The sequence below is a fragment of the Polypterus senegalus genome, chromosome 1, assembly GCF_016835505.1.
Source record: "Polypterus senegalus isolate Bchr_013 chromosome 1, ASM1683550v1, whole genome shotgun sequence".
NCBI lineage: Eukaryota > Metazoa > Chordata > Cladistia > Polypteriformes > Polypteridae > Polypterus > Polypterus senegalus.
In genome coordinates this window covers 156,181,865-156,197,555 of record NC_053154.1, presented here as the reverse complement: position 1 = coordinate 156,197,555, position 15,691 = coordinate 156,181,865, and positions in this window count along the sequence as shown.

Genomic DNA, 15,691 nt, shown 5'->3' with positions numbered 1-15,691 from the left:
GCAATGATAGATTGACAGATCAGACAAACGCACTTCAACTGTGACATTGTGAGAAAAAATACTCTTCCAATTCCACATCCAGCCCATAAACAGCCATTTTTTTTACATCCCTTCTTTATTCGATATAAATTGGAAGGCTAACTAGATCATTTAGATAGTAGCTTGCACGTTTGATCGTTCGTGCTGGATGAGCAGTGTATTAGAAGAAAAGAGATCTCAGATTGGCCGCCCTGTATGTCAATCAAGTGGCAAATGTCATAGGGAGGATATATGATAAACTAACATTAAAAAAAAAAAATTTTTTTTGAATGCAATGTGATCTACCTGCACTACCTTTCCGATCTACAGGTCGCGATCAACCCATTGTTCACCCCTGTGTTAGATGCTTCAATTAGAATTAAATTTAGTGTTGATCAATCTTTTTAAGTAAAGCTAAAGCCAGTGCTTTGTCCATTATTTATTTATGTCAGATTTAAAATTAATTGAATACAACCAAACTGGCATTAAAATTGCATAACACTAGTTGTACAGAAAGTGTATATTTTTAAAGTTAAAGATGAGATACAGAGTAGCAATAAAAATGTATATTTGTAGTGTACTTTTATATGGTGGTGATTTTTCTCACCATTAGAAATAAACTGCATAGCCTGCCAAATCCTCTCCTCTAATATAGATGTAATTTAATTTTTATTACAGCTGCAGTTTGTTTTTTCTTTGTTTAAAACATTAGAATTTTTTGAAGTTCCACCATAATTCACAACCTGAATTGCATTTTTAACCTAAATGAATCTCTGGACAGTTGATGTTTAGTGTTCTGTGGTTATAAGAAAATCTACTGCTGCTGCTCCGCACTCACACACTGTCACACATAGATCATAAACAAGACCAAAATGTCATCATTTACTAGGTGAGTATTCTCTCTTGGGTTTCAGCTAGGTATCCCAAAAAAGAGACATTCTGCTAGCTTGATGATGGCATTAATTATGGGTGGGTAAGTAAATGGAGAGGGTAGAAGAAGAAGAAGACAGAGCAACTGTGAAGTAAACAGTTTCAGGATACTGATAGGTCAAAGCTACAGTAAAGCTGTATGTGAAAAACAATGTTGTCCTAAAACAGTGGTTCTCAAGTGTAGTCCTGCGCATCCCATATAGCTACAACAATGACAACATTTATTTATATAACACATTTTCATACAAATGATGCAGTCCAAAGTGTAGGTTTTTGTTTTAATCAATTTTTGCTTATTTAATTGGATTCGTAGCCTAATTAAGTGAACTGTTATTTTCCAGTTCCTGTGTTTTTTTTTGTTTTGTATTTTGTTTTTTTGTATTAGAATGTGCAAAGATTTTATGTATGCAACAAAGGATAACGTGGTGTTTTTTTAATGTGGTTTATCAGATTTTCAACCTGATCATTATTCTCATTCTGATTTTCCAGGTGTTACGGATATTTAATTTTACTCATAAGCATTACAGTGGGTCTGATGCTGAAGTACTGTAATAGCAGTCATTTGCCCGGGTGTTTTCTCTGTTAATTATAATTATTAGGATATAGACAAAAGAGGCTACTTGATTAAATCAACAAAAGAGAATTAAAAATTTAAAGCTATAGGAAAAATACTAGTATTTCTAATTGTCTTGCAAATGTAAAATAAAATCACTACTGTGTTTTATTTATTGCACAAGAGAAGAGAAAAAAGACCAGTTAATCAAATCAATTAGAGGATAAATAACTCAGTATGACCGTGACATTAGTTCTTTGAGCTATACTGAGCAAAACAAGATCGGCCAAAAAAAAAAAAAAATCCCCTGATTATGCAAGGTAAGTTAAGTAAACTGATCTGACAACTGAATAGATGTCTGTAGTAAGAAATTACTAAAAATAATGTAAGAGAAAAAAGGAAAACAATACTTATATTGTGCAAATAACTTGAGAATTAGCAGATGCAAAGCAAGAAGAAATCAAAATATGGCCAAGCACTGACTGTTGGGAGTTGTGACAAAGGCAACATAGTGAGCACCTTTAAAAAACATGCTATGAAAAATAAAGTTTACCCTTAATCATCAGTATGGCTGTCTGTTAATTAGAAAAAAAACCATGAAGACAGGAAACAAGAGTATGATAAATATAAACAATAGTGCTTAGGTAATTAACACAATTTAACTGTTAGACAGGCACCAGTTTTCTTGTCTTGAGTGCAGGTTTTAGTTCAGTGGTAGTCGGCAAAGGGCAGCCTGCAGAGGATTTACCAAAGCTGTATATCTAATTCCCTGCCCAAAATTCTACCTTTGCTTAAAAGTAGAAACCTTACATTAATTTCCCTTAAGTAATATTTGGTTCATTATAAGTAAGTTAATGTTTTCTGTTTTCAGCATTCATAAAAATTTAAATTACATTGTCTGCATTTACTAGCACAGACTACATTTTAATTTTGTTTTTTTGTGTTGACTTCAGCCATATACAGACTCAAAGCAGTATAAAGCACTAGTCAAAGGCAGCCAGTCTCCTCCTCCCTCATAGTAACTTAAAGAAATATGCAGTATATGTACACATACATACATATAGTATGCACAGTGTATATCAGTTTTCCATTCTGAATGATATTTTAGAATATTTCCACAAGTTTTGGTTCAAGGCCAAAATTCAAAGACACACTAACATTTGAAACCTTCCCAAAAAAAATTACAGGCACACATTTGCATTTGAGTATCTATGCCAAAAACAGAAATCAAAATTGAATTTTGGTCTCTCTCCAATTTTAATGAAAATTTTTACTGTAGGGCATTGTTTTCTTTATTTCATGGTCACTGCAAGAGGGGAAGCATACTGTAGCAGTAATTGGCACGAGACTCAGATTTACCTTTGGATGTGATGCCAACTGATTGCTCATGACACTCAAATTTTAGCAGAAACTGGAATGGGGAAAATCTTAAATTCCACCCTGGAGGGTCAGCATCTTAAAATATAACCAGCTGTGAGGTGACAGTCCCCAAATGCCACCGCTTTGTTGTCACATATTTAAATGGTACAATTTAAATCCAATTTTAATTTAAATTCATTATAAGCAAATTTAACATTTCTAATATTTATTTTGATTTACTAAAAGTTACACCTCATAGTCATTTGTATTTTATTTTAGAAACCTAAAACATAACTACAAGAAATAATCAAAAAATCGATAACCTGAACTGGAAAGTAATATTTTAATCTGCTGATTTTGTAAGTGGCCTGTGAGGTAAAAAGCTTATATTTAAAGGTCGCCTTTATTGTCATCTGTACACGATATAAGGAAATTCTTATTTGAAGGTCTCTTCAAAACAGTTAAGAAAAAAATACAATAAAATTAAATTAAACAAATATCATGCTGTCTACAGTATAAATATCTGTACATAAATTACAAACCGGATTCCAAAAAAGTTGGGACACTATGCAAATCGTGAATAAAAGCTGAATGCAATGATGTGGAGGTGCCAACTTCTAATATTTTATTCAGAATAGAACATAAATCACGGAACAAAAGTTTAGACTGAGAAAATGTATCATTTTAAGGGAAAATATGTTGATTCAGAGTTTCATGGTGTCAACAAATCCCAAAAAAGTTGGGACAAGGCCATTTTCACCACTGTGTGGCATCTCCCCTTCTTCTTACAACACTCAACAGACGTCTGGGGACCGAGGAGACCAGTTTCTCAAGTTTAGAAATAGGAATGCTCTCCCATTCTTGTCTAATACAGGCCTCTAACTGTTCAATCGTCTTGGGCCTTCTTTGTCGCACCTTCCTCTTTATGATGCGCCAAATGTTCTCTATAGGTGAAAGATCTGGACTGCAGACTGGCCATTTCAGTACCCGGATTTTTCTCCTACACAACCATGATGTTGTGATTGATGCAGAATGTGGTCTGGCATTATCATGTTGAAAAATGCAGGGTCTTCCCTGAAAGAGATGACGTCTGGATGGGAGCATATGTTGTTCTAGAATCTGAATATATTTTTCTGCATTGATGGTGCCTTTCCAGACATGCAAGCTGCCCGTGCCACATGCACTCATGCAACCCCATACCATCAGAGATGCAGGCTTCTGAACTGAGCGTTGATAAAAACTTGGGTTGTCCTTGTCCTCTTTGGTCCGGATGACATGGCGTCCCAGATTTCCAAAAAGAACTTCGAATCGTGACTCGTCTGACCACAGAACAGTCTTCCATTTTGCCACACTCCATTTTAAATGATCCCTGGCCCAGTGAAAACGCCTGAGCTTGTGGGTCTTGCTTAGAAATGGCTTCTTCTTTGCACTGTAGAGTTTCAGCTGGCAACGGCGGATGGCACGGTGGATTGTGTTCACTGACAATGGTTTCTGGAAGTATTCCTGAGCCCATTCTGTGATTTCCTTTACAATAGCATTCCTGTTTGTGGTGCAGTGTCGTTTAAGGGCCCGGAGATCACGGGCATCCAGTATGGTTTTACGGCCTTGACCCTTACGCACAGAGATTGTTCCAGATTCTCTGAATCTTCAGATGATGTTATGCACAGTTGATGATGATAGATGCAAAGTCTTTGCAATTTTTCGCTGGGTAACACCTTTCTGATATTGCTCCACTATCTTTCTGCTCAACATTGTGGGAACTGGTGATCCTCTACCCATCTTGGCTTCTGAGAGACACTGCCACTCTGAGAAGCTCTTTTTATACCCAATCATGTTGCCAATTGACCTAATTAGTGTTAATTGGTCTTCCAGCTCTTTGTTATGCTCAAATTTACTTTTTCCAGCCTCTTGTCCCAACTTTTTTGGGATTTGTTGACACCATGAAATTTTGAATCAACATATTTTTCATTTAAAATGATAAATTTACTTGGTTAAACATTTGATCTGTCATCTACGTTCTATTACAAATAAAATATTGACATTTGCCATCTCCACATCATTGCATTCAGTTTTTATTCACAATTTCTTTAGTGTCCCAACTTTTTTGGAATCCGGTTTGTATATAAAATATAATAATATATAAAATTATTCATTAACTGAAAATAAAATGTGGATACACCACTATGAAAGTGTCCAAACAATAACCTAAACCAATGTAAGCAGTGGAAAAGAAAATCAAGGCCAAAGCCAGTACTGGTAAGGTAATTTGTACAAATGTTATGATGGTGAAGGTGTAGTCCAAAATCATTTCAAGAATCAAGACGCCTACATAAACAATCAATCTTACACTGATTTTCTTTGGCATTTGCAGAAGTCAGTATGGAAAAATGGTGAAGAAAGCAGTCAACAATCCCCCTTGTACTTCACAACAATGTTCCAAGCCACACTGCATGAGTTGCAAACGTTTTACTATTTTGCAATCCTGGTCCTGTGTGATTACCACATCCCCAATCTGAGGGGCTACTTCCATGAAATGTACTTTACCAATGATGAAGATAAAGTCAGCTACTCCACAGACATATTTTATTTGATTGCCTTTAGAAAAATTATGTGAATATTTGAACAGTGTTATCGAAAATGACTTTTACCTTGGAATAATTTGTCTTTTGTCAATAAACCAGGCAGGAGGAAGCTGAATCACACATCTTTATTTGTCTTCATGAAAAGAGAGCGCCCTTTGTTCCCTGAGCAAGATGCAGCAATTTATAGGCAGTGCAGCATGAGGTTACACAACATTTTTACAAACATCAGGCATTTATTTTGATTGGTGAAAAATGTTCTTGAATCAGTTACTAGCAGATTTTGCTATATTCTAGACATTTCAAACTCATGTTTCACTCCTTCTATTGCTATATTTGTGTATGTGGCAATGGTCACTTCACTTATCTGTGTAAGTAACCTTAAACACATTTTTTAATAAACACTTGCATTCTTTAGTCTTGTGAAATGCTTAGTCCCTGTTCCCAAAGACAATTCTTCACACCTATGCTTAGCTAATTCAAACCGACTACCTTCTTGATTTTGCCAGCTGTGCTTCAGCAACTTCTTACTACATTCAGTAACTGCAAGCTATAGCTTTTAAGTTCTTTATTGTGCATTTTACTTATGCTTCCTTAATGATACAAAGATACATTTATTTGACTTTTACTTAAACTATTTTTCCACAACAACTGTATTAGTATAAAAGGGATTACATTTGTTTCTTAACGGTGTTTCTTTTATTAGGCCATGCTAAAAACATTTTTATCACTTTTTGTGTTTTGAAAATATGGTGGTACGCTGAGAGGTCTACATTATAAACATAACTGTATAATTAGCACGTAACACACATCAAAGATTTTGGGAGACAGAAGTAAAAATGAACCATGAGCTGTAAATAACCATAATGGGGCGTAGGTTATCACATGATCAACACCCAGTCCTATGTGAATCATAAAACTCCTATGTCATAGCTACCTGTTGTGACAGCAAATAAAAATCTAACATAAGAAGAGGTGTGCCTCTTTTAGTAAAGTTAAGAGCTGTGGTATTAACGCCATGCAGTGAACCCTCGTTTATCGCGGTTAATCCGTTCCAGACTCTACCGTGATAAATGAATTTTCGCAAAGTAGGACTCTTTATTTATAAATTGAATATTTTCGCAGTTAGAGTATAGAAAACCTGTTTACGACCTTCTAAATAAGTTTTTTAACATTATTATTGCCCTCTAGACATGAAATAACACCCTTTAATCACCATTACACTCGTATTACCCAATATATTAGACAAAATAAGACATATTAGACGTTACAAATATCATATTACTAGGCGCACTCGCCTTTTAAGGTGACTGACTTTTATCCTCAATTTTTGTGCGCTCCATGTGTACATCAGGCATGTAAGTGTAGGGAATGAGAACATCAAAGTGCCCATTCATAAAATCTCCCGAAAACCTAAGTTTTTTTTTATCCCCTCAAGTACCTGTCCAAAGTCGTACAATGTCAGCCCGAATCTGTACCGCTAAAGAAGGAGTTTCATGCACTAAATAAGCTATAGATGAGAATAAGCAAGCACCATCTCCCCTGATATTTACTACGCAGTGAGGCATTTGTACTCCCATCAACACTAACTATTTCCAGAGACATAATTTTGTCTATTTTTCCAGCGCATCGCGCACAAAAGCAAGGGAACAATGAGAGCACCAGAACTCTGCTCACATCGCGTCACTTCGTACCTCAAACCACAAGTAGTAAGTCTGTAATAAGTGGAATACCGCTACGCTTTGCACTCACGGGACGGAAGGACAATCCCGAACGCTTTTGTATAGTAGATTATTGTACTGTACATTTAATTGCACACAAACACACACAGTTCTTACACACAACCACTAACATATGAAGGCACGACCTCAGTAGGAGAGTCTTCAGAGGTGGTGCAGTATCTTCAGCAGGTGCGTTGTTTTCTTCTTCCGCTGAAGGAGTACTAGGAGTAGGCAGTGGGTGTCTGGGTGCGTGGCTGAAGAACATCTTGATAGGCAGTTGCTGGCTCTGCCTTTTCATATGAGTGAGGAGGCTTTTGTAGGGTATTGCCATCTTTAATCATATCCAAGAGTTTCACCTTCTCCTGGATAGTAAGCATCTTCCTCCGGCGCTTAGTTTTATTGTCAGAAGGCTTAGAAAAAGCAGCACGTTTAGGAGCCATCATAGGGCTTAGATAAAAGTTCTCAGAAAGCGCATGCGTAGTGACGTAAACGTGTATGAGAAAAAAATCGCGATAGAGTGAAGCCACAAAAGTCGAAGCGTGATATTAGCGAGGGATCACTGTAGTTTGCATTGTCCTGTTTGTGGTGTTTTCTTGAATACATTTTTTGATGATCTCAGCCACTAATGAATGGATTACAATATACAGTGGCCTAGAGAAATTAAACTGCACAATAATTTTTTTTGAATAGTCTTGCTTCCTGAAAACTGTTTGTTGATTGTGACAGGTACCTAGTGGGTATGCACAAATATAGCTTTGGTTTTACTGCATCACGTATTAACTGAGAAACAGACATTTATATGTTTACTGACAATAACATATTTAGTCACGTTTATGTTTCGCATAAGCTATTAAATTCAACAAAATTAAAAGTGTTTTGCTCCTGATTTTCTTTTGTATTTAATGTCTGGTGCGTCATGTTGCAGTGTCTAACAGTAGTCAGTAAGTATTGACGGATTCCAGTTGCCCTGGTATCATTTCTCCATCGTAGCAATGTCCTGGTGAAACCTTTCTCCGTATTCGTCACTGACAGCACCGAGATTTGCAGGGAAGAGGTCCAAATGTGAGTGGAGGAAATGAATCTTGAATGACATGTTGCACTTCATTGTCTTGTATACTTTGAGAAATTTATCTACCAGCTGAATGTAGTTTGGGGCTTTGTAATTGCCCAGAAAATTGTCAACAACGTCTTTGAAGGCCTTCCACGTAATTTATTCCGGCCCAACTGACAGATCTTCAAACCGCTTGTCACTCATAACATGTCTGATCTAGAGGCCAACATAAATGCCCTCTTTGATCTTGGTGTCAGATATTCTTGGGAACATCTGTCTTAAATATCGAAAACCTTTGCCTTCCTTGTTCAGTGCTTAGAGGAGGCAAAAATATCTTTGCCAGGTTAACAAGCGATACATGTGCCACATTTTTCTGTCCTGGAACTAACTTTTTATGGAGTGGCCAGTTCTGTCGAGAATAGTGCGACTCTTTGGCATGGCTGTCCTATTCGCAGATGAAACAACAGTAGTTTGTATAGCCGAGCTGCAGTCATAGTAACAGAGCAATGACTTTAAGATCTCCACAGATATTCCAGTTGTACCTGCTATACTGGACGTGCTTTAGCAACAGTTCCATATTCTCATATGTTTCTTTCATGTGTGCTGCATAGCCAACAGGTACTGAAGGATAAACGTTGCCATTGTGTAGCAGAACAGCTTTCAGGCTTATCATTGACAAATCAATGAAGAGGCACCACTCTTCCAGGTTGTGATCACAACCTAAGGCCAAGAACAATCCTTCAATGTCACAGCAGAAACAGAGACTGTTGACTTGTGCAAAAAGTTTGGTTATATCATGATGTCAGCCTCGAAACACAGACATTTTCATACCTGGTGACAGCAAACACCATTCCTGCAGTCTCAAACCTCACAGCTCGGTTTTTGCTTTTGACAGACCCAAATCTCTGACCAAATCGTTTAATTCAGACTGTGTTATCAGATGTTGATCACCTGATAAGCATGGTTCAAAATCTGGGTCAATGTCACTGCCAGTACCCTGCATCGCAGTTTCTTCATCTGGTTCGTCTAAGGTCCAGTCCTCTGGTGGTTTTGGAATTGGCAAATTAGGATATTCAACTGACTTCTTGTTTTTGGCAGAGAAACTAGACACATTACTCAAACAGAAGTAACAGTCTGTCACATGGTCTTTCTGTTCTCGTCCTATCATCGGAACAGCAAACGGCATTGTCTTTCGAGTTCCTCTTAGCCAGGCACTCAGACTGATAGCACATGTCGCACAGCAAATGTAAGGTGCCCATTCCTTGTCTTGATCATCAATTGTGCAGCTGAAATGCAGATGATAAGCTTTCTTCACAAGAGCAGTCATCCAACGTCTCTGAGGCGCAAGTGTATATTCGCCATAGATATAGCAGAATGTATCACGGCTGTTATGACATTGACAAGACATATCGCCCGACACCAAAACATCTATGGCATCAAGCTTACTTACTGTTATATTGCTACAGATACTATACATACACACTGACTGTCTATATTAACCAAATGAACAGGATCGGTATATGCAAGCCACCTTTATAGCATGCTGAGACAGCTTCAAGCTCATTCAGACCTGACCAGGCATGCCCAGGATGTCAACTTCCACAGAACAGCTTCCAGCCTGGCCTGATTCCATGCCTGGACATGCCCAGGCTGCTCAAACCGATGTTGATAAGTCACTTACGGGAGCGAAAATGTTTGGATACAAATATAAGAAAAATCATGGCAAAACTGAATATTTCCCAGAAATGGTATGTGATGGGTGTGATATTCGTGATCAGCACCCAGAAATCTATAAGAAACACCCAATCTTGTTCAAGAAGCAAAAACTTTGTTGTGCAGTGTAATTATTTTAATCATGCCATTAATGTCAAACTCTTATTTGCTTTAGCAAATCTGGTTTTCTTTAGTTAAGTGGCTTTATTTTCATAACATTCATACGCTGTATTGCAGAATACATATAATACATAAACACAGGGCAAGTACAAGGCAGGTAAAGAACTATGCTTTAAATAAATGATAGGTAAACCATTTGATAGTAAGAATCTAAAACAGATAGTAATGCATAAATAATAAAAACAATAATAAAACAACAGTAGAAACAAGTGTAACAAATGTAAGCCATATATATAATTTACTATGAGAAGATCTGAGGTCAGGGAGCTAGTGGGTACAATCTGCTGCAGAACCTTATAGAACGGGTTCAGTTGCTACAGTACCTTCTGCTAGATGGAAGTGGGACAATGAGACCAGGGATGGTTAGAGCAGAAGGAAAAATTTATATTGGCAAAAAAAAAAAAATCACTAAAAAAATTGACTATTTCCACTAAAAATGAACAAGGCATTTTATAGGCTTGGCTACTTTTTTCCTATAGGAAGTTTCTGTACTCTGTAGTAGGCAGACTGGAAGAGGCTGAGTCACTTGCCCTTATTGGCTGGTTTCTAACGGAGAAAGAAGAGCTGATATCTTCTGTCCTGGGGCCTCATGCATAATGCACAGAATTCACACTAAAACATGGCATAAGGACAAAAGCATCTGGACAAAAAAATCCAGATGCATAAATTTGTGCATTTGCTAACTTCCACGTTCTTCCGCTTCATAAATCCCAGTCAGCGTGAAAAGTAACACACGTGCACCCACCTGCCGCCACTCCCAAAACTCCTCCCAGAATTATGCCTCTTTGAATATGCAAATCAATATAAATAGCCCTGTGAAAAGACAATGGCAAAAGCATGGGGGAAATAGAAAAATTTCAGCAAATACCAAGTGGAGCCAAGGAAAAACATACTATTTGTTGGTTTAAACAGTGGCATGAACAACAAAAGGAAGTTGATCGAGTGACACAGAGTGTCGGAGAAACTCGAAAGCTCAAGTTCACAAAGTCGCACAGTGCCCGAAATAAAAAAGTTGTGTCGATATCAAAGTTACCATGAAATGGTGAGTTGTAGCCCACTGTCTGAGCGTCATATGAAAGCTTATTAGGGTACAGAGAAAAGAAAAAAAAATAGGGAAACAGTCCGGAAAAAAGCTTGAAATGTCAACTTTAATCTCGGAATTTACACTTTAATCACAAAGTTTATTTTGTCATTAAAGTGGAACATCATAAACTTCATCTTAAAATCATTTAATTTACTAGTTTCTCAAATCCCATCGTAACTAAAGTAGCACGTTAAATGCTTTGTTTTGTATGTGTTCTTCTATGTGCTCTATATGTGTGAATCACTACATGCCTCTAAAACGGGTTTTCTCTTCCTCTGACAGGACACAGAATCCATTACATTCGTGATATTATAGCTCTCTGAATAATTAAAATACTGAGATGTATACTTGATATCATTTTTGATGAAATAATTTATTGCAGCAGTACTGTCTCTTCCAACATACTAACCTCCAATTCCTATCCTTCCTTTTCTTTCTCCAAATACCCAATCGCCACACAATCAGCTCTGTAATAGACGTTAAGCCATCTGTAAGCTGAGTATGTTGATTCTTCAAAACCTTTAAGGAACATTGAAATATGTTCGTAGTACATGTTTAATTATTCTATCCATCTATACTTCCAGTGTCATGCCAGCCCGAGGAAGAATACAGCGCGAGGCAGGAACAATCCCCGAATGGGCGCCAGCTCATCGCTAGCGCTGCAACACTGTGTCCTCACATGTTTAATTATTAACAATATAGATTATTTAAATGATGTTAGTTTTATCTGTATAATATAATAAACATATTTTGCTGCATTTCATCTTAAAAATGATATCGCCATCATATGTAAATGCACGCTTTATAAAGTGGCTCAGGTTGTGCAATGTTATAACTGTATCACAAGTTTATAGTGAGGCAATTGTACTTATAAATACATACAATTCTACCAGGAGCACTTGATGGACTGATTGATTGCATTTATAGTTCTTGCGATGAAACTGTTTCTGAACCACAAGTTCAGGAAAGGCTCTGAAGCGATTTCCGTATGAAAGCAGTTCAATAGACAGTGCACATGGCTGAGGCAGCGTGTGCTTGATGCTGTGTACCGATAATTCTCTTTCCAATCAGCTTCTGTAGAGCTGTAATTCCAGACTCAGATACAGTGATATAAATACTCCAAGTGGTGCAGTGAGAGTAACATGGATAAAGATCTGTTGTGGCAACCCCTAACGGGAGCAGCTGAAAGAAGAAAAAGAAGGTGCAGTGACAGTAACAACGCTAAAGCAGCTATGATATTTGGAATAGTTTGGCTATTCCGTGGACCACTATATGTTTACAGGTTAATTAGAGTCAGAATTATATATCGAGCACATCTGTCTCGACTAAAACTCTCCAAAATGTTTCCAGGACATGATCCAACCTGTGAACGCTGCAAATTAGCTCCAGCCTCACTAGGTCACATGTTCTGGGCCTGCACCAAATTAACATTATTCTGGACAAAAATTTTTAATTACCTCTCAGACAGTCTTGGACTCACAATCCCTCCTAACCCATTAACAGCTGTGTTTGGGGTTCTTCCAGAGGGTCTTAAAGTGGAGAAGGACAAACAAATTGTGATTGCATTCACTACACTTTTGGCACGCAGACTTATTCTGATAAACTGGAAGAACCCAAACTCTCCTCTTTAAGTCAGTGGGAAACTGATGTGTTATATTATTTAAAATTGGAAAAATCAAATACTCAGTTAGAGGATCTGTGCAGACTTTTTTCAAAACATGGCAGGATCTAATCAGTAATATTTTGAAATAAGTTTATAAAGTACAGAGAATTTGTTGATTTAGGTATTTTTAAAAGCCTTAAATTTTACACCGTTTGGCTTGCTCTCTCTCTCAAGGGTGGGGATTGATCTGTTCTTAGCATAATTCTTTTTTTCTTTTTTGTTAAAATGTGATTGCTATGTATTGATTGTAATAAAATTTAATTAAAAAAAAAAAAAAAATAATTAGAGTCAGATGCCCTAAACTAATAAACAATATGCGGTTATTTTCAGTTTATATGATAAAGCAGCGTCAGGGATGTGGATCTAAAAGAAAGGGAAACCACATTGGAACAAAAGCACTGCTTTGATGCTGGGTGCCACCAGTTTGCAAAGCAGAGAACTTGAGTACTCCCCAGTTTGAGCTACCATGAAAATGTGCATGGCTTTACACCAAGTTTAGGTTTTATACATCATGATTCGAGCTTGGAAATGGGAGTACGCAGAAGTTTTGTGCGTATGCACCGTTTATACATGAGGCCCCCGGATTGGTAGTGCTTACCTCCAGTGAGCCTGGAAGTTGAACCTCAGACAGACAACTAAATCTTTAAAGATTAGGGGGGAAAAAAACTATGATTTTTAACTGTACAAATTTTAAATTTACATTTGAAATAATTGTAAAAAAATGTTCGACGAGAATGGAGGTTATCAGTGTATTCTTGACATTTTCTCTGTATTTTAGATAGAGCCTCCTTAGTAATTGGGAAAGATCTACTACTGGCTTTATTCTGCTGTCTTTGTATAGTTTATCCTTCCGACTTGTACTCATTTTGAAAGATTTAGGTCTCTCTTCTGCTACTTGTGGTCAGTTTTGTGGACATTTATGCAGCTGCGTATGTTCTCCTCGGACTGAATGCTGCTGTAATAAATTATATGGCTACTTTTAATTTCTCACCAGAAGTGTGTACGTTTTTATTATTTGTCATCATTTATTTTTCATTCAAATGTTTATTCATGAAATAAAACATAAGGCAAATGCAGTATTGTCAGAAGCTTATACTATACTCCTATATTAAAATAAATTTGTTTTTTAGTAAAACTATTTATTTAATTTTCTCTTGTTATAGTTTAAAATAAAAACTCAAAAGTGATACATGACTCATTAATCAAAAATAACATGAGTTGTTAATATACTTTAAATACATTTAGACAATTAAACAGACTCAAACTAGCCCCTCTTTCCCAATAAAAACAGTAATACCGAGGCAATTAGGGATTAGCAAGATGGTTGGGAATTTTACAGCCTTTGAATTCAATGATCCGTTCAGTTTAAGGATGTTAATATTTCAGAATTATAGTTATAGTTATCTGCTGTTTAAAAGTAATTTTCTCTAATATCAATACAGGGCTCACTGTGGTGCCTCAAAGACACAGTTAACATTTCCTTTATTGTGATGTTATAGAGTTTGAACATTTTCTCCATTTCTTCATGTATTTCCAAAAGTTGGTTTTTCTCCTTAATTTAGTGATATATATGTGAGAATAATTTTGGATTCTAAATGGGAACCGTATCGCTTTCACTATTATGTGGAGGGTGAAGCTGGATTCTTGTAGACCTTGTTTACATTTTCAGTAAGTTTTCCCATTGTGCTTTCTGAAAATATATTAACTACCATACTTTATAGAGAAATTTAAATGCGATAAAAAACAGTGGAATCCATTAGAAGGTAAATGTCACAGAAATCTAAAACACAGGGCATATACGATAGATTATCTAAAGATAATAAAACAACCAAAAATAGAATATGCAATAATAAACATGAAGTACCCATCTCAACCCAGCACCCCCAACCTAAAACTATGCATTTCAATGTATGTGGCTGCTTTATTTACTTAAAATGTAGTTTGTTTTCCCCGTATCACTATGTAAATAGCCGATATCACCGATTTTAAACTAAAATGAAAAGATGTATTTTATATGAGTATGGTAAACTTAAATATCACACACATTCTTTTGACTTTTGGATGATGGCCAGTTGCATTGCAGCTCACCTTTACTCAAATTTGAAGATGCCATTTATATATATCAGACTTTTAAGGAAAAAGTGGCACTGCTGTTGTAAAGGAGGATGTGGACGGATGGGCATCCCAGCCAGGGTACTCTCCATGGCAGGGAGGCTGTCATAGCAGAAGGATTGACTCATAGAGCCAAGTGTTCCATTGAATACACCAGGAGGCAGCATCTCTCTGTCATTACTCCCATTTGGACACCCACAGGGCTGCATGGGCTTTGTGGTGCAGTCTTGTTAGGAAACTAGGGTGCCAGTAGAAGAAGCCAGTAGAGTGCCTCCAGGTTACAATCTGAAGTATTCCCAGGTCCAGGTTTAAAAGGAGTAGTCTACCTTCCCTAGCTGAGTCACAGTCAAACAAAGCTCACCTGGGTGTGGAGTGGAGGACAAAGACAAGGAGAAAGAATTAATAAAGAATTGATAAGGAAGGAATATTATTAAAATAGAAGCCTAGTTAAAAGAATAGTTATATGTGTAGTTGTGTCAGGGTTTTGGGCTCACTGACATGGCATGATAGACCTAAGCTCACGCTGCAAACATGAGCAGCAGCCCTAGACTGAAACTTAGCCCCAAACCCTCAACAACTAAGAAATTCTTTTCAGCAAACCAACGGTCAAGTTTTCCTCTAGAGCTGAAAAAAGGGCCTCTTTGTATGTTGAATCTGATCTCCATCTGATAAGACAATCTGCATTGCAGTCAAATGACATTCTCGCTGGTATATCCAGTCACTGACAA